We start from the raw sequence: 24,240 nt of genomic DNA, 5'->3' as shown, positions 1-24,240 counted from the left end.
AGGGTTAAAACATGACGTTTAGACGTTCATTCTGAATGGTTCAGTTAAGGGTTAAAGTTTTAGACAGGGTTAAAACATGACGTTTAGACGTTCATTCTGAATGGTTCAGTTAAGGGTTAAAGTTTTAGACAGGGTTAAAACATGACGTTTAGACGTTCATTCTGAATGGTTCAGTTAAGGGTTAAAGTTTTAGACAGGGTTAAAACATGACGTTTAGACGTTCATTCTGAATGGTTCAGTTAAGGGTTAAAGTTTTAGACAGGGTTAAAACATGACGTTTAGACGTTCATTCTGAATGGTTCAGTTAAGGGTTAAAGTTTTAGACAGGGTTAAAACATGACGTTTAGACGTTCATTCTGAATGGTTCAGTTAAGGGTTAAAGTTTTAGACAGGGTTAAAACATGACGTTTAGACGTTCATTCTGAATGGTTCAGTTAAGGGTTAAAGTTTTAGACAGGGTTAAAACATGACGTTTAGACGTTCATTCTGAATGGTTCAGTTAAGAGTTAAAGTTTTAGACAGGGTTAAAACATGACGTTTAGACGTTCATTCTGAATGGTTCAGTTAAGAGTTAAAGTTTTAGACAGGGTTAAAAGAAAAACAATTCAAATGAATATCTACCACTGGGATTGAACACGCAACCTTTGCATACGGAGTCATGGGATTAAGACTACTTGATGTTAATAGTGCTCACTTTTGCCGCTAGTGGCCTGTTTTTGAGGCATTTCCCGACGTCCTCAGAACACGGACAGATGTCCAGTTTGGAAGTCAATCGAGCAATCTGGCTGCATCAATTACCCCATCATTGTTCCACTCGCTGCATCTTTCTCATTCTTCTCTTCAGCTGTGCACAGACGCGTACACACATCTTCAGCGGCGGCAGGAGACAGATCTGCTGTTTGCCCGACACGAGCAGAAAACCTTCCACAAGGACAAACTACACATGCACACACACGCCGCTCCACACCTCAACTGAATGAATATTCACCCATCAAGCAACACTTCAGCACCGTGTGGACGGAGAGATGGCAGAATGGTATAAATAGAGACTGCTTTGACATGCTGCGCTCTCTCTCTCAGCATCTCAACATCTCTCTCTATCGCTTTCTCAACATCTCTCTCTCTCTGTCAACATCTCTCTCTCATTCCTCTCCTGCTCTTTCTCTCTCTCTCTCTCTTACTCTCTTACTCTCTCTCTCTCTCTCTCTTACTCTCTCTCTCTTACTCTCTCTCTCTTACTCTCTATCTCTCTCTCTCTCTTACTCTCTTACTCTCTCTCTCTTACTCTCTCTCTCTTACTCGGTCTCTCTCTTACTCTCTCTCTTACTCTCTCTCGCTCTATTTCTCTCTCAATTCAATTCAATTCAATTCAATTCGCTTTATTGGCATGACGTAACAATGTACATATTGCCAAAGCTTATTTTGGATATTTACAATATAAAAAAAGATTTAAAAAATACAAAAATGAGAATCAAAATTGTCAACGGGACAACAGTAACAACAATAACCAAGGGTCAAAATAACCATACATTCAACAATAACAATAAGCATACAGTAGAGTACATGTGCAGGTTGATTGGTCTGTCAGACACTGTCCCTCAACTTATGGCAGGCAGCAATGTAGTGCGCTGCCAACCCACAGCTCTCTGCGTCCTCCCCCAACAGGACGGGTAGCCTACTCTCATCAGAGAGGTCTTCGAAACCTTGAATAAGGGTTTCAAATTTGGGAAAATAACACTCTCTAATTGTTTTATATTTTTGACATTTTGTCAGGAAATGTAGCTCCGTCTCAGGTTCTGCTGTTGTGCAGTGGTTGCACAGCCTTTCCTTTACAGGGAGCCAGGTTTTCCTGTGTCTACCCTTCTCAATGGCAAGGCTGGGCTCACTGAGCCTGTACTTTGTCAAGGTTTTTCTAAGGTTTTGATCAGTAACCATGATCAAATATTTAGCCACAGTGTACTGTCGATTTAGGGCCAGATAGCACTGCATTTTGCTTTGTGTTTGTGCTTGTGTTTCCCAATAAGCAATGTCGTTTTGTTTTGACTGTGTTGTAATTTGGTTTATTCTGATTGATTGGATGTTCTGGTCCTGAGGCTTCAGTGTGTTAGTAGAACAGGTTTGTGAACTCAGCCCCAGGACCAGCTGGATGAGGGGACTCTTTTCTTTGCTCAGCTCTTGGCATTGCAGGGCTTGGTAATGATATGAGAGGGGGTCACAGTATTGTAGATGTTTCCAAAACTTAATTGCTCTTTTTTGAGTTTGTATTATTAGTGGATATTGGCCTAATTCTGCCCTGCATGCATTGTTTGTAGTTTTCCTCTGGACATGTAGGAGAATCTTACGGAACTCTGCATGCAGGGTTTCAATGGGGTGTTTGTCCCATTTGATGAAATCTTGTTTTGCAAGTGGACCCCACTTGACAACAATAATAATAACAATAACAGTAATAACAATAACAATAACAGTAATAATAAGTAAGTTACTGCTTACTATGCAGATGTTATTATTCAGTGTCCCTCAGGCTATGGTAGGCAAATACATATTTGGCTGCAAGAGGAGCCATTGCTCCTTCGCCCATGAGTATTTTTAGTTTTTCCTCTGGTTCCTCTGGTGAATAATGAATCTTTTGGTGAGGAATATTTATCACAGTAAAGGAGAAAGTGCATCTCTGTTTCTACCTCCCCTGTCAGGCAGTGACCACATACACGCTCCTCTTTGGGTAGCCATGTCTTTTTATGTCTGCCGGTTTCTATTGCCAATCGGCGGTCACTCAGCCTGTACTTGGTAAGGATCTGTCTCTGCTTCGTATCTCTGACAAAGTAGAGATAATCAGCCAATTCATATTCTCTGTTTAGCGTCAGATAGCAATTTAGTCGGCTTTGGGATTATGTTTCGTTTTTCCAATGTTGTATATATATAGTCCTTTGATTGGTTCATGATTTTGTTTATTGGAATTTTTTCTTTTGAAGCAGTGCTGGTGTCAGCTTGGTTGGTTAGGTCCGACACCAGCTGACTGAGAGGGCTCGTTTCTGGGCTCAGCTCTTGGGTTTGAAGTGCTTTAAATTGCAGACTCGAATTTGGACTTGAATTTAGATGTAGCCAAAACTTTAATGATCTTTTCTGTATTTTCATTATTACTGGAAAGCGGCCCAATTCTGCCCTACATGCATTAGTTGGTGTATTTCTCTGGACTTGTAGGATTTTCCGACAGAATTCTGCATGTAGGGCTTCAATTGGATGTTTGTCCCACATTTTAAAGTCCAGTTTATTGAGTGGCCCCCAAACCTCACTTCCGTAAAGAGCTATTGGTAGGATTACACTGTCAAATATTTTGGTCCAAATTCTAATTGGGATGTTGATTTTGAATAATTTCATTTTTATTGCATACAATGCTCTGCGGGCTTTTTTTTTAGTGCATTCACTGCCATGTTAAAGTGGTCAGACCAAGGTAGGTGTCATTTTTTGTGTGTTCAATTATGGTGTTGTTCAGGGTGAATTTATATTTGTGTTTCTGACATCTGTTTTTTTGGGGGAAAATCATGATTTTAGTTTTTTGAAATTTACTGCCAGGGCCCAATTATGGCAATATTGCTCTAGAATATTAATGTTCTGTTGAAGACCTTCTTTGATTGGTGATAGAAGTACCAAGTCATCAGCATATAGCAGGTATTTCACCTCTGTGTCAAATAGTGTGAGTCCTGGGGCTGGAGAATGGTCCAACATGTCTGCTAATTCATTGATATAAATGTTGAAAAGATTTGGACTCAAACTGCAGCCTTGTCTCACACCTCGACATTGTGAAGATAATTCTGTTCTTTGGTTTTTGATTTTTATTGCACACTTGTTTTCTGTGTACATACATTTTATTAAGTCATACACCTTACACCAAGCCCACTTTGGAAAATTTTGTAGAATAGCCCTTCGTACCAAATAGAATCAAATGCTTTTTTAAAGTCAATAAAGCAAGCAAAGATTTTGCCCTCTTTTTTTTGGTGGACGTGTTTATTAATTAGTGTGTGTAAGGTGTATATATGGTCAGTAGTGCGATGGTTAGAGAGAAAGCCAATTTGACATTTAGTTATTACATTTTTTTCTTGAAGAAAGGTTTGAATTCTTGAATTCAAAATGCTACAGAAAACCTTTCCCAAGTTACTGTTTACGCAAATTCCCCTGTAATTATTGGGGTCTGATTTGTCTTCACCTTTGTGGATAGGGGAGATGAGCCCCTGGTTCCAGACATCATGGAAGCAGCCAGAAGTTAAAACCATGTTGAACAATTTAAGCACAGCATTTTGCAACTCAGGTGTGCTGTTTTTCAGCATTTCATTTCTGATGTTGTCTAGACCACAAGCCTTCTTTGATTTAATAGATTTGAGCTTTTCATTTAGTTCTTGTTGGGTTATTGGGTAATCTAATGGATTTTGGTTGTTTTTAAATGACTGATTCAAGGATGTTCAGTTTTTCTTTAATTTCTAATTGGTTCTGTTTTAAGTCTTTTTGTGGGATGTTTTTGTATAGATTATCAAAATTAGTTTTCCAAATTCCTACATCTTGTATGGCTAATTCTTGTGGCTTTGTTGTGCTTAAATTGTTCCACATGTCCCAGAACTGTCTTGTTGGTATAATTCAGTTTCTTGCGTTTCAGTGTATGTTTATACTGTTTCAGAGTTTCAAAGTATTCATATCGTAGCTCTGGGTTGTTTTGCTGCTTATGTTTTTTGATTGACATTTGTCTTAGGTGTTTTCTAATTGTTTTATATTCATTATCAAACCATTTGTCAGAAACATTTTGTTTTTTGTTTCTGATGTTGCATTTCTTTGGTTTTCTCAAATTTGCTTTTGATGCTGCTTTTTGGAATATGCAGTTGATGTTTTGAGTAGCCGAATTGACACCGTCTTTATTGTTTTGGTATTGTGAGTTATTGAAAAACTGTATAGAGTTCATCATTTCATTTGAGTTCAATGTTTCAATGAATCTCTCTGCACTGTTTGGAGCCCATCTCTACGATTGGTTTATGTTGTAGAGTTTATTGGGCAGTTTTTTTGAATGAATATTGCCGGTTCATTTCTTCAGAAACACGTTGATCTGACTGTGATCTGACAATGGTGTCTGTGGTCTGACAGTGAATGCACTAATGGAGGAGGTGTCAATGTACGTGATGGCACTCACTCTCTCTCGCTCTCTCTTTCTCTCTTACTCTCTCTCTCTCTCTTACTCTCTCTCTCTTACTCTCTCGCTCTCTCGTTCTCTCTTACTCTCTCTCTCTTACTCTCTCTCGCTCTCACTCTCTCTGACTCTCTCTCTCTTACGCTCGCTCTCTCTTACTCTCTCTCTTGCTCTCTCTCTCTCTCGCTCTCTCTCTCTCTCATACCCTGTCTCTCTCATGCTGTCTCCCGCTCGCTCGCTCACTCTCTAACTCTCGCTCTCTAACTCTCGCTCTCTAACTCTCGCTCTCTCGCTCACTCTCTAACTCTCTCTCTCTAGCTCTCGCTCTCTAACTCTCACTCTCTAACTCTCTCTCTCTATCTCTCTCTCTCACTCTCTCTCTCTCTCTAACTCTCACTCTCTAACTCTCGCTCTCTAACTCTCTCTCTCACTCTCTCTCTATCTAACTCTCACTCTCTAACTCTCGCTCTCTAACTCTCGCTCTCTCGCTCACTCTCTAACTCTCTCTCTCTAGCTCTCGCTCTCTAACTCTCACTCTCTAACTCTCTCTCTCTATCTCTCTCTCTCACTCTCTCTCTCTCTCTAACTCTCACTCTCTAACTCTCGCTCTCTAACTCTCTCTCTCACTCTCTCTCTATCTAACTCTCACTCTCTAACTCTCACTCTCTAACTCTCTCACTCAATTCAATTCAATTCAATTCAAGGGGCTTTATTGGCATGGGAAACATGTGTTAACATTGCCAAAGCAAGTGAGGTAATAATAATATACAAAAGTGAAATAAACAATCAAAATTAACAGTAAACATTACACATACAGAAGTTTCAAAACAATAAAGACATTACAAATGTCATATTATATATATACAGTGTTGTAACAATGTACAAATGGTTAAAGTACACAAGGGAAAATAAATAACCATAAATATGGGTTGTATTTACAATGGTGTTTGTTCTTCACTGGTTGCCCTTTTCTTGTGGCAACAGGTCACAAATCTTGCTGCTGTGATGGCACACTGTGGAATTTCACCCAGTAGATATGGGAGTTTATCAAAATTGGATTTGTTTTCGAATTCTTTGTGGATCTGTGTAATCTGAGGGAAATATGTCTCTCTAATATGGTCATACATTGGGCAGGAGGTTAGGAAGTGCAGCTCAGTTTCCACCTCATTTTGTGGGCAGTGAGCACATAGCCTGTCTTCTCTTGAGAGCCATGTCTGCCTACGGCGGCCTTTCTCAATAGCAAGGCTATGCTCACTGAGTCTGTACATAGTCAAAGCTTTCCTTAAGTTTGGGTCAGTCTCAGTGGTCAGGTATTCTGCCGCTGTGTACTCTCTGTTTAGGGCCAAATAGCATTCTAGTTTGCTCAGTTTTTTTGTTAATTCTTTCCAATGTGTCAAGTAATTATCTTTTTGTTTTCTCATGATTTGGTTGGGTCTAATTGTGCTGTTGTCCTGGGGCTCTGTGGGGTGTGTTTGTGTTTGTGAACAGAGCCCTAGGACCAGCTTGCTTAGGGGACTCTTCTCCAGGTTCATCTCTCTGTAGGTGATGGCTTTGTTATGGAAGGTTTGGGAATCGCTTCCTTTTAGGTGGTTGTAGAATTTAACGGCTCTTTTCTGGATTTTGATAATTAGTGGGTATCGGCCTAATTCTGCTCTGCATGCATTATTTGGTGTTCTACGTTGTACACGGAGGATATTTTTGCAGAATTCTGCATGCAGAGTCTCAATTTGGTGTTTGTCCCATTTTGTGAAGTCTTGGTTGGTGAGCGGACCCCAGACCTCACAACCATAAAGGGCAATGGGCTCTATGACTGATTCAAGTATTTTTAGCCAGATCCTAATTGGTATGTTGAAATTTATGTTCCTTTTGATGGCATAGAATGCCCTTCTTGCCTTGTCTCTCAGATCGTTCACAGCTTTGTGGAAGTTACCTGTGGCGCTGATGTTTAGGCCGAGGTATGTATAGTTTTTTGTGTGCTCTAGCGCAACAGTGTCTAGATTGAATTTGTGGTCCTGGCGACTGGACCTTTTTTGGAATACCATTATTTTGGTCTTACTGAGATTTACTGTCAGGGCCCAGGTCTGACAGTAATGACCTCTCAGCTTAAGTAAGAGAGAGTACACTCTCTCTCTCACTCTCTAACTCTCACTCTCTAACTCTCGCTCTCTAACTCTCACTCTCTAACTCTCGCTCTCTAACTCTCTCTCTCACTCTCTCTCTCTCTCTCTCACTCTCTAACTCTCGCTCTCTAACTCTCTCTCTCTCTCTCTCTCTCTAACTCTCACTCTCTATCTCTCTCTCTCTAACTCTCACTCTCTAACTCTCTCTCTCTCTCTCTCTCTCTAACTCTCGCTCTCTCGCTCTCTCTCTCTTGCTCTCTCTCTCTCTCGCTCTCTCTCTCTCACGCTGTCTCCCGCTCGCTCACTCTCTAACTCTCGCTCTCTAACTCTCACTCTCTAACTATCTCTCTCACTCTCTAACTCTCTCACTCTCTAACTCTCACTCTCTAACTCTCACTCTCTAACGCTCACTCTCTAACTATCGCTCTCTAACTCTCTGTCTCTCTCTCTCTCTCTAACTCTCTCACTCTCTCTCTCTCTAACTCTCACTCTCTAACTCTCACTCTCTAACTCTCTCACTCTCTCACTCTCTAACTCTCACTCTCTAACTCTCACTCTCTAACACTCACTCTCTAACTCTCGCTCTCTAACTCTCACTCTCTAACTCTCTCACTCTCTCTCTCTCTAACTCTCACTCTCTAACTCTCACTCTCTAACTCTCTCACTCTCTCACTCTCTGACTCTCACTCTCTAACTCTCACTCTCTAACACTCACTCTCTAACTCTCGCTCTCTAACTCTCTCTCTCTCTAACTCTCACTCTCTAACTCTCTCACTCTCACTCTCTCTCTCTCTAACTCTCTCACTCTCTCTCTCACTCTCTAACTCTCACTCTCTAACTCTCGCTCTCTCTCTAACTCTCACTCTCTAACTCTCTCACTCTCTCTCTCTCTCTCTCTAACTCTCTCTCTCTCTCTAACTCTCACTCTCTAACTCTCACTCTCTAACTCTCACTCTCTAACTCTCTCACTCTCTCTCTCGCTCTCTAACTCTCACTCTCTAACCCCCTCTCTCTAACTATCGCTCTATAACTCTCTCTCTCTAACTCATGCTGTCTAACTGGCTCTCTCACTCTTACTCTCTCTCTCTCTTACTCTCTCTCTCTCTAACTCGCGCTGTCTAACTCTCTCTCTCTCTCTCTCTCTCTCTAACTCTCACTCTCTAACTCTCACTCTCTAACTCTCACTCTCTAACTCTCTCACTCTCTCTCTCTCTAACTCTCACTCTCTAACTCTCACTCTCTAACTCTCTCACTCTCTCACTCTCTAACTCTCACTCTCTAACTCTCACTCTCTAACACTCACTCTCTAACTCTCGCTCTCTAACTCTCTCTCTCTCTAACTCTCACTCTCTAACTCTCTCACTCTCTCTCTCTCTAACTCTCTCACTCTCTCTCTCACTCTCTAACTCTCACTCTCTAACTCTCGCTCTCTAACTCTCTCTCTCTCTCTCTCTCTAACTCTCTCTCTCTCTCTAACTCTCACTCTCTAACTCTCTCTCTCTCTAACTCTCTCTCTCTCTCTAACTCTCACTCTCTAACTCTCTCACTCTCTCTCTCTCTCTCTCTAACTCTCTCTCTCTCTCTAACTCTCACTCTCTAACTCTCACTCTCTAACTCTCACTCTCTAACTCTCTCACTCTCTCTCTCGCTCTCTAACTCTCACTCTCTAACCCCCTCTCTCTAACTATCGCTCTATAACTCTCTCTCTCTAACTCATGCTGTCTAACTGGCTCTCTCACTCTTACTCTCTCTCTCTCTTACTCTCTCTCTCTCTAACTCGCGCTGTCTAACTCTCTCTCTCTAACTCTCTCTCTCACTCTCTAACTCTCTCTCTCACCCTCTCTCTCTCTAACTCTCGCTCTCTAACTATTTTTCTCCATTAGCACAGTCCTCTATGAGCCTCCATTAGCACAGTCCTCTATGAGCGTCCATTAGCACAGTCCTCTATGAGCCTCCATTAGCACAGTCCTCATTGAGCCTCCATTAGCACAGTCCTCATTGAGCCTCCATTAGCACAGTCCTCTATGAGCCTCCATTAGCACAGTCCTCTATGAGCCTCCATTAGCAGTCCTCTATGAGCCTCCATTAGCACAGTCCTCTATGAGCCTCCATTAGCAGTCCTCTATGAGCCTCCATCAGCACAGTCCTCTATGAGCCTCCATTAGCACAGTCCTCTATGAGCCTCCATCAGCACAGTCCTCTATGAGCCTCCATTAGCACGGTCCTCTATGAGCCTCCATTAGCAGTACTCTATGAGCCTCCATTAGCACAGTCCTCTATGAGCCTCCATCAGCACAGTCCTCTATGAGCCTCCATTAACACAGTCCTCTATGAGCCTCCATTAGCACAGTCCTCTATGAGCCTCCATTAGCACAGTCCTCTATGAGCCTCCATTAGCACAGTCCTCTATGAGCCTCCATTAGCACAGTCCTCTATGAGCCTCCATTAGCACAGTCCTCTATGAGCCTCCATTAGCACAGTACTCTATGAGCCTCCATTAGCACAGTCCTCTATGAGCCTCCATTAGCACAGTCCTCTATGAGCCTCCATTAGCACAGTACTCTATAAGCCTCCATTAGCACAGTCCTCATTGAGCCTATATTAGCACAGTCCTCCATGAGCCTCCATTAGCACAGTCCTCTATGAGCCTCCATTAGCACAGTCCTCATTGAGCCTTCATTAGCACAGTCCTCCATGAGCCTCCATTAGCACAGTACTCTATGAGCCTTCATTAGCTGAGTCCTCTATGAGCCTCCATTAGCACAGTCCTCTATGAGCCTCCATTAGCACAGTCCTCATTGAGCCTTCATTAGCACAGTCCTCCATGAGCCTCCATTAGCACAGTCCTCTATGAGCCTTCATTAGCACAGTCCTCTATGAGCCTTCATTAGCACAGTCCTCTATGAGCCTCCATTAGCACAGTCCTCATTGAGCCTCCATTAGCACAGTCCTCTATGAGCCTCCATTAGCACAGTCCTCTATGAGCCTCCATTAGCACAGTCCTCTATGAGCCTTCATTAGCTTAGTCCTCATTGAGCCTCCATTAGCACAGTCCTCTATGAGCCTCCATTAGCACAGTACTCTATAAGCCTCCATTAGCACAGTCCTCATTGAACCTATATTAGCACAGTCCTCTATGAGCCTCCATTAGCACAGTACTCTATGAGCGTCCATTAGCCTTTAGCATAGCACCTTTTAGGTATCACAGACTGTACTATCCTCTTTAATCTTTATCTTATTCATCCAGACATTCAGTATAACCAGTGGCGTAGTGCAGTTTCGCGGGACCCCCGCAAGGTCTAAGCAAGCCCCCCTCAACCCCAAATAAATACATCAATAAAAAAAGTTTTTACTTTTTGTCATGTAAAAATAGAGAACATTTTGAAAAATGTGCAGTTTTATAGCTAATCTCATGCTATTTTACAATTTTTGCCATGAGGCTAAGAGAACATGTTGCTGTTTTAAAGCTACGCTAAGCATTTAACCATCAGTCAACCGAGGTCTGGTTCAGAAGAAAGGGCTTCCTCATTTAATATACATATCAGATTCTATTCAGGAGAAAGAGAAAAAGTGTCACTCTCTGAAGACAGCTTCAGGTAATTGAGTTTAACACATTGAGACTTCCTGACCTCCAGGTTCAAACAGTAATTCAGAGGCGAAAGAAACGCACATCTATTTAGGCGAGGTGCTGGCTAGCGGAGTGGAACACTATTAAAAAATAAAGGAGAGCCGCACACTCTAGGAGCTCAGATGCAAAAATATTTATGTCCAACGTTTATATAATGATGTATACCCTGATGAAGCTTGTCTGTCAAACAGTAATTCAACTTCTGAATGGCTATGGTCAACTCAACAAATGTATTTTTAAGAAAAACTAAGTTTTGATGAGAGTCAAAACTAGAACAATACCTCCAGTATGTGTACCTGTATAGCCAGGGGAGAGAAAATCATTGAGGGGCTGTTTCCTGAAGTGGAGAGGCTGCCTGAAAAGTGGATGCTTCTAAAATCAGATTTATATATGCAGGAAGAAAGAAGAGCAGTTGGTTGCAATTTGCATCTATTGTTGAGTGTCTAAAGTGAGCCATGTCTCCCCTGCCCTTGGCTTGCTCCAAAGGCACAATTAAAAATGTCGCAAAGACACTCAATCAACCAATTAGAGGCTTGGTTTGGGAGAGTGAGTGTTCTAGCTCCGCCCAGTTCACAGCAGCACTAACACGTGGGCGTGTTAAACACGTGGGCGTGTTAAACAAACAAAACAATCAGAGCTAACTACTCTCTGAAGACCACACAACATAGGAGGGTTCTCTCTTTCTACAGAAATAACCGATACAGAGAGATTTAAAGTGGGAGGGAACACAGAGAGGCTATGACCGTGTGTGAGTTAGGAATGTTAGACCACCTATACACTTCCTCTATCATACCAACCCACTCTGACATAAACCCCCTGTTTAATGGCTCTGCTGATGGTTTGTCTCTTCTTGAAATCACACATTACCACCATCATAGTTGCTCCTTCATCTGTAATGGTTGAGTATGTCTCTGTCTACAAGATTCAAATGGCAAAGCTGTTTTAAATGTGCATTTGATAAAGACTCACTAACACCTCATATCGTTCCGTCCTCACCCCTTCTCCTCCTCTCACTCTTTCCTCAGCCTTGGTCTCCTCTGCTTCCCGTTCCCTCAGAACTCCTCTATCTGTCTTCTGACAAGGTCAGGTTGTCTGTCCATCCATGCGTTGATTAAAACAGGACAATCAGCTGGAGCACACTGATCACCAACCACACTGCCATGATAAAGGGTAGCAGACAAACAGCCTATTACACCTCCATGATAGACTGGACCAAGCAATAAGTTATGGGAAACAATTTCCGCTCTAATGAAACTTTCTCAGCAGCATCATTAGGATAAAAAAATAAGCCTCTTGAGGTGCACACTGCACACACACACACACACGCACGCACGCACAAACACACACACACACAGACTTGTCTGCAGGCGGCAGGCCAGTGTGTTTCAGCACATCAGCAGGATTTGACATGTCTGGGCTGAAGATGAACAGTTAACAGCCTTCAGTGGCATTCTGTAATCACGCAGTGATCCAGCATCACCCCCATCGCCTAATTCACACACCTAATCCACCTTAAACCAATCAACTGGCCAGCTCCCATGACACCAGAGAGCAGAGTATAGCAGCAGCTATATGATAATAACACTCCTCTATATGATCCTATCAGGCTGTGATCAGATAGTGTACAACAGAGGGCTGAGTCACAGGGCAACATCTGTCTATAATCCTAATAACACAGGACAACCCCCTCCGGTCCGGCTGGTGCTGCAGAGGTGCCATGTCATTAACTGCTTTCCCTCTCTGATCACAGTTTCGAATAGTCTGACAGAGACAAGGGCAGGTGTGTGTGGTCACAAGGGGCCGGTGGAGACAGCGGCTCTGGGACCATTGATCAAAGCAGGACAGACTTTACCTTCACTGCTGCAGCCACTGAGACACAGAGTTGGCTGGACCCCATGAATGTCACTGTCCACGACACAATCCACATCGATCAGTATCGAGCTGTGCTGGGGATGACAGGCGCTCTGCGGGAAAATGTCATTATGAGTACCGGGTAATGCCGTTTGGACTTACTAATGCCCCAGCCACTTTCCAGGCCGTGGTTAAAACGTGTTATGGATAGGGGGCAGCATTTTCACGTTTGGATGAAAAGCGTTCCCAGAGTAAACTGCCTGCTACTCAGTCCCAGTTGCTAATATATGCATATTATTACTAGATTTGGATAGGAAACTCTCTGAAGTTTCTAAAACTGTTTGAATGATGTCTATGAGTATAACAGAACTCATATGGCAGGCAAAAACCTGAGAAAAAATCCAACCAGGAAGTGGGAAATCTGAGGTTGGTCGTTTTTCAACTCATTCCCTATTGGAGATACAGTGGGATATGGGTCATGTTGCACTTCCTAAGGCTTCCACTAGATGTCAACAGTCTTTAGAACCTTGTCTGATGCTTCTACTGTGACGTGGGGCCGAATTAGAGGGGAATGAGTCAGAGGTCTGGCAGAATGCTTTGAGCTCGTGACGCTTGTTCACGTGAGAGCGAGCTCTGTTCCATAGCTTTTCTACAGACAAAGGAATTGTCCGGTTGGAACATTAATGAAGATTCATGTTAAAAACATCCTAAATATTGATTCTATACTTCGTTTGACATGTTTCTACAGACTGTAATATGACTTTTCGTCTGAACTTTTGCCTGGACCCGCCCGCGCGTCGTGAGTTTAGATTGTGTACTGAACGCGCGAACAACAAGGAGGAATTTGGACATCAATTATGGACTTTATGGAACAAATCAAACATTTATTGTGGAACTGGGATTCCTGGGAGTGCATTCTGACAAAGATCATCAAAGGTAAGTGAATATTTCTAATGCTATTTCTGACTTATGTTGACTCCAACATGGCGGATATCTTCTTGGGTTGTGTTGGTCTCTGAGCGCCGTCCTCAGATTATTGCATGGTTTGCTTTTTCCGTAAAGTTTTTGGGAAACAGCGGTTGCATTAAGGAGAAGTATATCTTTAAATCTGTGAATAACACTTGTATCTTTTATTAATGTTTATTATGAGTATTTCTGTGATTTGATGTGGCTCTGTGCAAATTCACGGGATGTTTTGGAGGCAAAGCCAAATGTAAACTGAGGTTTTTGGATATAAATATGAACTTGATCGAAAAAAAACATACATGTATTGTGTAACATGTTTTCCCGGGAGTGTCATCTGATGAAGAATATCAAAGGTTAGTGATTAATTGTATCTCTATTTCTGCTTTTGTGACTCCTCTCTTTGGTTGGAAAATCGCTGTATGCTTTCTCTGACAAGTTGCTGACCTAACATAATGATATGTTCTGCTTTCGCCGAAAAGCTTGTTTGAAATCGGACACTGTGGTTGGATTAACGAGAATTTTATCTTTAAAATGGTGTCTAATACTTGTATGTTTGAGAAAATTGAATTATGAGATTTCTGTTGATTGAATTTGGCGCCCTGCAATTTCATTGGCTGTGGCACTAGCGGAACCACAGTCCTAGACAGGTTAATGATGGGCTGCGTGACTTCCTTCACCAGTTCGTGTTTGTGTACCTGAATGACATCCTCATCTTCTCCAAGTCCATAGTTGAACACGTCCAACATGTCTGCCAGGTTCTTCAAAGACACCTCGCTCATCACTTGTTCGTGAAGGCCGAAAAGTGTGAGTTTCATGTTCCTCAGATCTCCTTCCTGGGGTACATTGTATCTCAGGGCTGTGTACTGATGGACTCCCAAAAGGTAGGAGCTAATGTCTACCGGAGATTTGTGAGAAACTTTAGTGATGTGGCGGCGCCATAGACAACGGTCACCAAGGGTCTCGGCTGGGCATGTATGCTGGACCCCTGCTGCTGAGAAGGCGTTACAGGACCTGAAGCGTTGGTTTTCTTCTCTTCCCTTCGTGGTAGAGGTGGATGCCTCTGATGTTGGCGTGGGTGCGGTTCTGTCTCAGCGCTCGGTGGAAGACCAAAAGATTCATCCCTGTGCCTTTTCTCCAGGCGTCTCACTCCAGCGGAGAGGAACTATGATATCGGCAATTGGGAGCTACTTGCTGTCAAACTGGCTTTGGAGGAGTGGCGGCACTGGTTGAAGGGCTCGGAACATCCCTTTACGGTTTGGACTGACCACAAGAACTTGGCCTACATCCAGGAGGCTACACGCCTTAAACCCCGACAGGCTCGTTGGGCTCTCTTCTTCACTCAGTTCAGATTCACGTTATCTTACCGTCTGGGGTCTAAGAATGTGAAGCCGGATGCCCTTTCTCCCCAGTTCCCCAGCTCCAGTGAGGATCGGCCGCTAGAATCCATCATCCCCAGGTCGCTCATCATCGCGCCGGTGTCCTGGGGTATAGAAACTGTAGTGAGGGATGCGCAAGGTAGGGAGTCAGTTCCAGACGGCTGTACACCTAACAGACTTTTTGTTCCTCTTGGGGCACTGTCCAAGGTACTTCACTGGGCTCACTCATCTCGTTTCACCTCTTATCCGGGAGGGCAGCGAACGCTACAGTTTTTGAGGAGGTGGTTTTGGTGGCCTTCGGCCGAGGCGGACACTCGGACCTTTGTGGCTGCCTCTCCAACATGCGCCCGGAACAAGACTCCTCGTCAACAGCCTCTGGGGCTTCTTCATAAGCTGCCAACACCTTCTCGACCCTGGTCCCATCCCTCTATGGATTTCATCACGAGTCTTCCATCCTCAGAGGGACATACGGTCATGCTGGTCATTGTGGACCGCTTTTCCAAGGCGGCACATTTCATTCCACTGCCTTAGCTTCCATCTGCTTGTGAGACTGCTCAGCTAGTCATTCAGCATGTTTTCCGCCTTCACGGACTTCCTCTGGACATAGTCTCCGACCTTGGCCCCCAGTTTTCTTCCAGATTTTGGAGGGCATTCTGTACGACTTCTGGGGTCATCAGCCAGTCTGTCCTCGGGTTATCACCCTCAGTCCAATCATCAAACTGAGCGGGTGAACCAGGATCTGGAGACTGCCTTACGGTGCTGTGTGTCCGCCAACCCCGCCACATGGAGTCAGCGCCTTCCCTGGGTGGAGTGTGCACATAACACTCTCCAGTGTTCCTCCACTGGCCTGTCACCATTCCAGGTGTTGTATGGTTACCAGCCCCCTCAGTTTCCAGATAAGGGGATTGAAGTGACGGTTCCTTCCTCTCAATTCCTCATCTCTCGTTGTCGCCGGACCTGGAAGAGGGCTCGGTCAGCACTCCTGAGGTCCTCAGCTCGGGTTCAACGACAGGCCAACCGTCATCACTGCCCGAGTACCCTCCTGCGTCCAGGCCAGATGATCTGGTTGTCTACTAGGGATCGGCCTCTACGCGTGGAATCTAGGAAGTTGGCTCCCCCTGTACGTTGGGCCATTCAAGGTTCTATGGCACATCAATCCAGAGGCCTATCGTCTTCGTCTTCCCCGGTCCATAAGGGTCCATCCCACCTTCCACAACTCCAGACTCAAGCCTGTGGTGTTCAGCCCTCTGGTTCCGGCCACTTGGCCTCCACCTCCGCCTCGCATGATAGCGGGACAGCCAGCCTACACGGTGCGACGCATCCTCTCCAGTCGTCAGTTCCAGTGAGGGACTCAGTATCTCGTGGACTGGGAGGGTTACGGACCTGATGAACGTTCCTGAGTTCTGGCCCGGGACATTTTGGACCCCGGACTCATTCTGGACTTCCGTCGACGTTCAGCTACCCCTGGTGGAACATCGGGAGCCGTTCCTTGAGAGGGGGGTCCTGTCACAGGTCAGGTTTTCTCCCTTGAGTGTACTACCTGAGGTTGCCACTGGAGAGCACCCTTAGGTTACTTCTAGCATCCAGGTGACCCTGATTGGGCTTATTGGGATCACCTGCTGGATGACTATTTAGGTTCCTCTGTGGACTGGGCCAGTTGCTCAGGTCTTGTGTTTTGTTCAGTGTTCTCGTGTGCCCTTGCTTTGTTGTTTTGCTATGAAGACCTTAAGTAAATATTCTAGATTTATCCTTACCTCTGCCTGCTGTGTTTCTCTGCGCCTGGGTCCGAGTTCGTACTAGCATTATTGTCACAGTCTCTATGTAAACTGGAAACCATATATCCTGAGGCTGTATTTATTTTAGCTGGGGATTTTAACAAAGCTAATCTGAGAACAAGGCTTCCTAAATTCTATCAGCATTATGAATGTGCGACACAAGCTGGTAGCCCTCTCCTGTACTCCCTGTTCACCCACAACTGCGTGGCCATGCACGCCTCCAACTCAATCATCAAGTTTACAGACGACACTACAGTGGTAGGCTTGATTACCAACAATGATGAGACGGCCTCCAGGGAGGAGGTGAAGGCCCTTGGAGTGTGGTGTCAGGAAAATAACCTCTCACTCAATGTCAACAAAACAAAACAAATGAGATGATTGTGGACTTCAGGAAACAGCATACGGAGCATCCTCCCATCCACATCGACGGGACAATAGTGGAGAAGGAATCACAAGCATTTCGCTACACTCGCATTAACATCTGATAACCATGTGTATGTGACTAATCAAATGTATTTGATTTGATTTACCATTGAGTCCTTTGGGCTAACCCCCTATGATCCACGACCAATCAGAACACATTATCTGGTTTGGTTCTGGGTTGGTTCTGGCCTGTGAAACATCAGAACCAGTTGGACATGAGAGACGTTCACCCCCAAAATCCCCCAACAACCAGGGGTACTGCTCATAATAGCACATATTTCACACCTAATAAACACCAACATTCCTCAATCACAAAGTGCTTAGTGTGAGAGGCTGATACTGAGGCAAAGTCAGGTCTTCATGAAGTTATTTCAAGGTTAGTTTAGCTCCCCTACGGCCAGCAGCGGGGGGTTCTTTCCCATGACTAATGCTTGAGTCAGGCCTAGAGAGGGAACTGAATTCTTCACCTCCATCTACTATAAGACCAAAATGTATTCTCTAGGTTGAAAACTGGTATAGAAGTTTCATGGAGGATCTGTCAGAATCTTTTGCCACTGTAATGACCTCACAGACCTCTCAATCCACTCTGAGCAGAATCACAACAGTGAAGCTGTGTGTCCAGGGTTAGAGCAGCTGGCCTGGAAAAATTGTATTAACCCCTTGGGCCACTCAAGACAAACCTCTCTCCTGTTATTGTCTCTCCAAGCAGCAGACAATAATAAACCAAACCACCACACACTCTCTCAATGGAGGCCTGGAAATGTTGCTTTACAATACAGCTGCCAACACGTTTTGAGCTCCAGTTCTCTACAGATGTAGGATCTAAATTTGATCACTCTTTTGTTGCTAAAATGTTTCTGCACAGCAGGAAATGCAAACTTGTACTGTATTCAAGGTTTAAAAAGGCTTCTAAAGTTTGTAATTTCCACTTTAAAATGTCAGACTTGATTTGCCTTAACGAAAAATGTATCAAAGCCTACAAAAAATGTAATTCATCTACATAATAATTCACATTTCATTTTGCTGCAGGATTATTTCCCTACTGTAGCAAACTGGCTCAAATTAAGATCCTACATCTGTAGCCCTAATACAGAATCAGAATTATTACTGATCTCTTTCTGTCTGTAAATGTTCTCTTCTAAAGCTATATCACTGTGCAAATGATTCCAAAGCAGGCAATAAAGATGGAGCTAGAGATGAGGGGCGGACATGCATTCCTGGGGTGCGACTCATTTAGGGCTGAGAAAACAATCCTGATGTGATGAGAATGGTGCTTCTGAGAGTCACCAAGTCTTTAGTTCATGTACACCGGACACACACGCAGTCACAGGCTTATGCACACATGCACACACACACGCAGACACACGTAGCGCATATACACACGCAGCACACACACATGCAGCATGCACGCACACACACAGTGCACAGCGTGACAAAACCACTCACAACCAGGGCGACATTTTTTATGCATTAGAGTCAATTTAGAGATCTACACAGCCAACCAGAACCATGTTGTCCAAATATTATGGGAAACCTTCCGATAACTCCTGGTCTAGAAGAACATGCGGGATGAGTTTGAGACTGTGTATTTGTCTAGAGAGAAGAAGAGAGATCATCTACTAAGCTAACACAGAGAGAGCAGTCAGCAGGAAGATGGACAGAGAGACAGAAAGATGGACAGAGGGACAGACCACCCCTAACCTCACCCAGACCACCCCTAACCTTAACTCAGATTAAACCGAACCTTGCCTATTGGCTTACTCTAGCTGATTGAAGGGAAAATCCCTTAAGAGAAAAATTGTATATTCTATGCTGTATCAGACCCTGTGACATTACAGGGTGGGATGGAAAAACACAGATTACAAAAATAGAGGGAAAAGAGATAGAAGTAAAACAGAGGGAGAGTGGAGAATAAATATTCAGGAAGTGGCGAGGCAGCCATTTATAGCCTGTGCGGCATCCTGTAGAGAGGGATCTCTAATTAAAATGAGTTGACAGATTATTTAGAACTGGCTGGCACTCTGACTGTTATGTTTATTTAACGGTATGTATACAGCATATACGTCCTTACCCAATGCATATACAGTATATATATATTATATATATTAAAGCCATCACTTGATACCCACACATTGGTTGATAGGTTTCTGTGAGGTAAAACTGATGACACTGATTTTCAGTCGTAGAAATGTAGCCAAGAGAAGCACCAACAATGTCAATTTAGGGACAGGTTGAACTGTACTGGGGGAGAGGGGCTTGTCCAACTCCTGCCGTCATAAAATAAATGCCCCCCCCCCTTCCCTTTTACTGTAAAATAAATTGAACACCCTCCTCATAGAATTATAGAACTAACTCTAAATAATGTTTGCGTCCAAAAATAAAACAATAACTGTATCAACCCTATGTTTATAAACGTGGATATCGACTTTGCCATTTCAGCATGCTTTTGTGGCACTGCCGATGCCACACAGGGCCACGGGCCAGAAGGTTGAGGGTTCGCTGACCACCACAGACGAGCTCACTCTCCCTGCCTGTTTCATTACACTACGATAGGAGCTAGCTGCAGACAATCATTAACTAGGGGGAAATCCGATTTTCAAAATGTTGATACCATATTTATAAATATATAAAATATATGCAACAACATTTCTGTGCCAATGCACCACACAACCAATAAACAAAGGATACCGACTTCGGGCACTTCAATATCATGGTTTGCGTTTTCAACACAACAATAAATAGCAATCAAATGTATTTATAAAGCCCTTCTTACATCAGCTGACATCACAAAGTGCTGTACAGAAACCCAGCCTAAAACTCCAAACAGCAAGCAATGCAGGTGTAGAAGCATGGTGGCTAGGAACAACTCCCTAGAAAGGCCAGAACCTAGGAAGAAACCGAGAGAGGAACCAGGCTATAAGGGGTGGCCAGTCCTCTTCTGGCTGTTCCGGGTGAAGATTATAACAGAACATGGCCAAGATGTTCAAATGTTCATAGATGACCAGCAGGGTCAAATAATAATAATCACAGTGGTTGTCGAGGGTGCAACAGGTCAGCACCTCAGCACGTCATAGCCGATCATTCAGAGTATCTCTACCGGTCCTGCTGTCTCTAGAGAGTTGAAAACAGCAGGTCTGGGACAGGTAGCACGTCCGGTGAACAGGTCAGAGTTCCATAGCCGCAGGCAGAACAGTTGAAACTGGAGCAGCAGCACGTTCAGGTGGACTGGGGACAGCAAGGAATCATCAGGCCAGGTAGTCCTGAGGCATGGTCCTAGGGCTCAGGTCTTCCGGGAGAGAGAAAGAAAGAAAGAGAGAGAGAGAGAGAGAAAGAGAGAAAGAAAGAGAGAAAAAGAGAGAAAGAGAGAGAGAATTAGAGAGAGTGTACTTAAATTCACACAAGACACCGGATAAGACAGGAGAAATACTCCAGATATAACAGACTGATCCTAGCCCCCCGACACATAAACTACTGTAGCATAAATACTGGCGGCTGAGACAGGAGGGGTCGGGAGACACCGTGGCCCCATCCGACAATACCCCCGGATAAGGCCAAACAGGCAGGATATAACCCCACCCACTTTGCCAAAGCACAGCCCCCACACCACTAGAGGGATATCTTCAACCACCAACTTACCATCCTGAGACAAGGCAGAGTATAGCCCACAAAGATCTCCGCCACGGCACAACCCAAGGGGGGTCGCCAACCCGGACAGGAAGATCACGTCAGTGACTCAACCCACTCAAGTGACGCACCCCTCCTAGGGACGGCATGGTAGAGCACCAGTAAGCCAGTGACTCAGCCCCTGTAATAGGGTTAGAGGCAGAGAATCCCAGTGGAGAGAGGGGAACCGGCCAGGCAGAGACAGCAAGGGCGGTTCGTTGCTCCAGTGCCTTTCTGTTCACCTTCACACTCCTGGGCCAGACTACACTCAATCATAGGACCTACTGAAGAGATGTCTTCAATAAAGACTTAAAGGTTGAGACCAAGTCTGCGTCTCTCACATGGGTAGGCAGACCATTCCATAAAAATGGAGCTCTATAGGAGAAAGCCCTGCCTCCAGCTGTTTGCATAGAAATTCTAGGGACAGTTAGGAGGCCTGCGTCTTGTGACCGTAGCATACGTGTAGGTATGTACGGCAGGACCAAATCGGAAAGATAGGTAGGAGCAAGCCCATGTAATGCTTTGTAGGTCAGCAGTAAAACCTTGAAATCAGCCCTTGCCTTAACACAAAGCCAGTGTAGTTCTAGTCAAGATTCTAGCAGCCGTGTTTAGCACTAACTGAAGTTTATTTAGTGCTTTATCCGGGTAGCCGGAAAGTAGAACATTGCAGTAGCCTAATCTAGAAGTGACAAAACCATGGATACATTTTTTCTGCATCATTTTTGCAAAGAAAGTTACGTAGATGGAAAAAAGCTGTCCTTGAAACAGTCTTGATATGTTCGTCAAAAGAGAGGTCCTTCACAGTTTTATTTGAGACGACTGTACAACCATCAAGATTACTTGTCAGATTCAACAGAAGATCGCTTTGTTTCTTGGGACCTAGAACAAGCATCTCTGTTTTGTCCGAGTTTAAAAGTAGAACATTTGCAGCCATCCATTTCCTTATGTCTGAAACACAGGCTTCCAGGGAGGGCAATTCTGGGGCTTCACCATGTTTAATCGAAATGTACAGCTGTGCGTCATCCGCATAGCAGTGAAAGTTAACATTATGTTTCCGAATGACATCACCAAGAGGTAAAATATATAGTGAAAACAGTAGTGGTCCTAAAACGGAACCTTGAGGAACACCAAAATGTACAATTGATTTGTCAGAGGACAAACCATCCACAGAGACAAACTGATATCTTTCTGACAGATAAGATCTAAACCAGACCAGAACTTGTCCGTGTAGACCATTTTGGGTTTCCAATCTCTCCAAAAGAATGTGGTGATCGATGGTATCAAAAGCAGCACTAAGGTCTAGGAGCACGAGAACAGATGGACTATGTCAATAGACTATGTCAATCTCCACGAAAAGAAAATACATCCCGCCCTACCTTGTAGGCCCAGTATCAAAGGCTTGGCTTGACAATCTCAGAATGTTATTAAACTTTTGGTGTTTTGTATCAGATGTCTCTTCCCATTCATCAATTGGCCACTGCACTGTTTGGATTGATTGATTGATTGATTTTATTTGTCAGTTAATGAGGGATAGCCCCTTTTTTTAAATGTTCACCTAAAATGACATTCCCAAATCTTAGCTCAGGCCCTGAAGCAAGGATATGCACGTTCTTGGCACCATTTGAAAGGAAACACAATGGATTTTGTGTAAATGTGAATTAAATGTAACACAATAGAACTGGTAGAAGAAAATACAAAGAAAAAAACCATTTTGTTTTCTTCTACCATCTTTGAAATGAAACAGAAAGGTCCCAAACCTAGTCATCACTCTGGTTATAATTCCGATGGTGTCCACAAGATGTATGTGCAAAGTTTCTGATGGATCACTTGAAGTATGAGCAAACTACATGACATTTAGTGTGAAGTCACCCAGGTACATTTGGGCAAATCGTGAAGGAGACATTTACATTCACATTACATTTTTCTGTAAGAATATCGTCAAATCTCTATACTTGGACTTTGATTTAGGTTTTCCAGTATTAGTAGCCATATTATAAGTTCAACATTAGCAAAACACCCAGTTTTCATAACTTCATAACGCTCCATATTCTTATGATTTTTGTCCAAAAGGAAAAGGCTTGATGTCGCACAACATTTTGCAACAGATACTGGGTTTATGTATACTCCCCTAAAGCCAAGTTCATTGGCTATCTAGCTAGCTTTGTTTGACCCCGATTGGTGCTTATTTGACAAAGTTACAGTCAATCAAGTGAAGACCGCCCACGTCATCGGTGTGCCATGAAGGCGTCGCTCTCTGACCAAGTTTGGTGTCTTATAGGATATTCTACACTCCTAATGATATAGTGAAGTCTGGTTACGTTCTAGGATCTCTGAGGAATAAATACGAATGTGATTTGACTGGTTGAAACAACGTTTAGGGTTTGATTTTCACAAATTCCTTTCTTTGCAAATTGAACGAGTGGAAATACAAAATCGATTGTGTATGCTATATGGACCTTTTTAGGATATGAAAAAGGATTTTATCAACAAAACAAGACTTCATATTATCTCTGGAACCCTTTGGATGATAAATCAGAGCAAGATTTCAGAATGTAAGTACACATTTCACCTTCAGAGGTGAATTTATCAAACCTATTGCGGAGAAAAAGTGTTTTGTTGTTAGGAGCTCTCCTCAAACAATAGCATGGCATTTTCTTGCAGTATTAGCTACTGTAAATTGAACAGTGCAGTTATATTAACAAGAATTTAAGCTTTCAGCCGATATAAGACGAGTAATGAGGGGAGAGTTTAAGTACAATTCTCATAAGCTTTTTTGGCATGTAACTTATTCTTTAGATGTTTGGGGCTGCTGGTAAACCATGATGTGCAGCCATAATCAAAGTGACACTGGACTAGCACACTTGCCAGAGTCTTTAGTGTGTCTATAGTTACGTTTCCATCCAATTTGAGACAGATTTGAATATTGTAAAATCTTCATAAAACCAATATGAGAATTTCCTTTAAAAAAAATTGGCGCCAGACAACATGAGATTTTAATGTACCAGATTTTAATGTACCAGGGAAGATTTTAATGCACCAGACATTTGAGAAATGTAATGGACACCCATATGCATTCAGATCCAACCTGGCGCAGCCAGCCCCATCAATAAATGAGGGCTGTTGTCCAAATGAGCCACGTTTACGTGTCCTTAAAAACAGCCTAAAACAAATTACAAAACACTATTCCTTGTGTTTCGATGTGAAGCATATGGGGGGTGGGGGGTTAGGCTACTTTCCTAAAACAACTATTGTCCACCTCATGGTTCAGTTG

The sequence above is a fragment of the Salvelinus alpinus genome, chromosome 20, assembly GCF_045679555.1.
Source record: "Salvelinus alpinus chromosome 20, SLU_Salpinus.1, whole genome shotgun sequence".
Taxonomy (NCBI): domain Eukaryota; kingdom Metazoa; phylum Chordata; class Actinopteri; order Salmoniformes; family Salmonidae; genus Salvelinus; species Salvelinus alpinus.
This window is presented reverse-complemented; position numbering follows the sequence as displayed.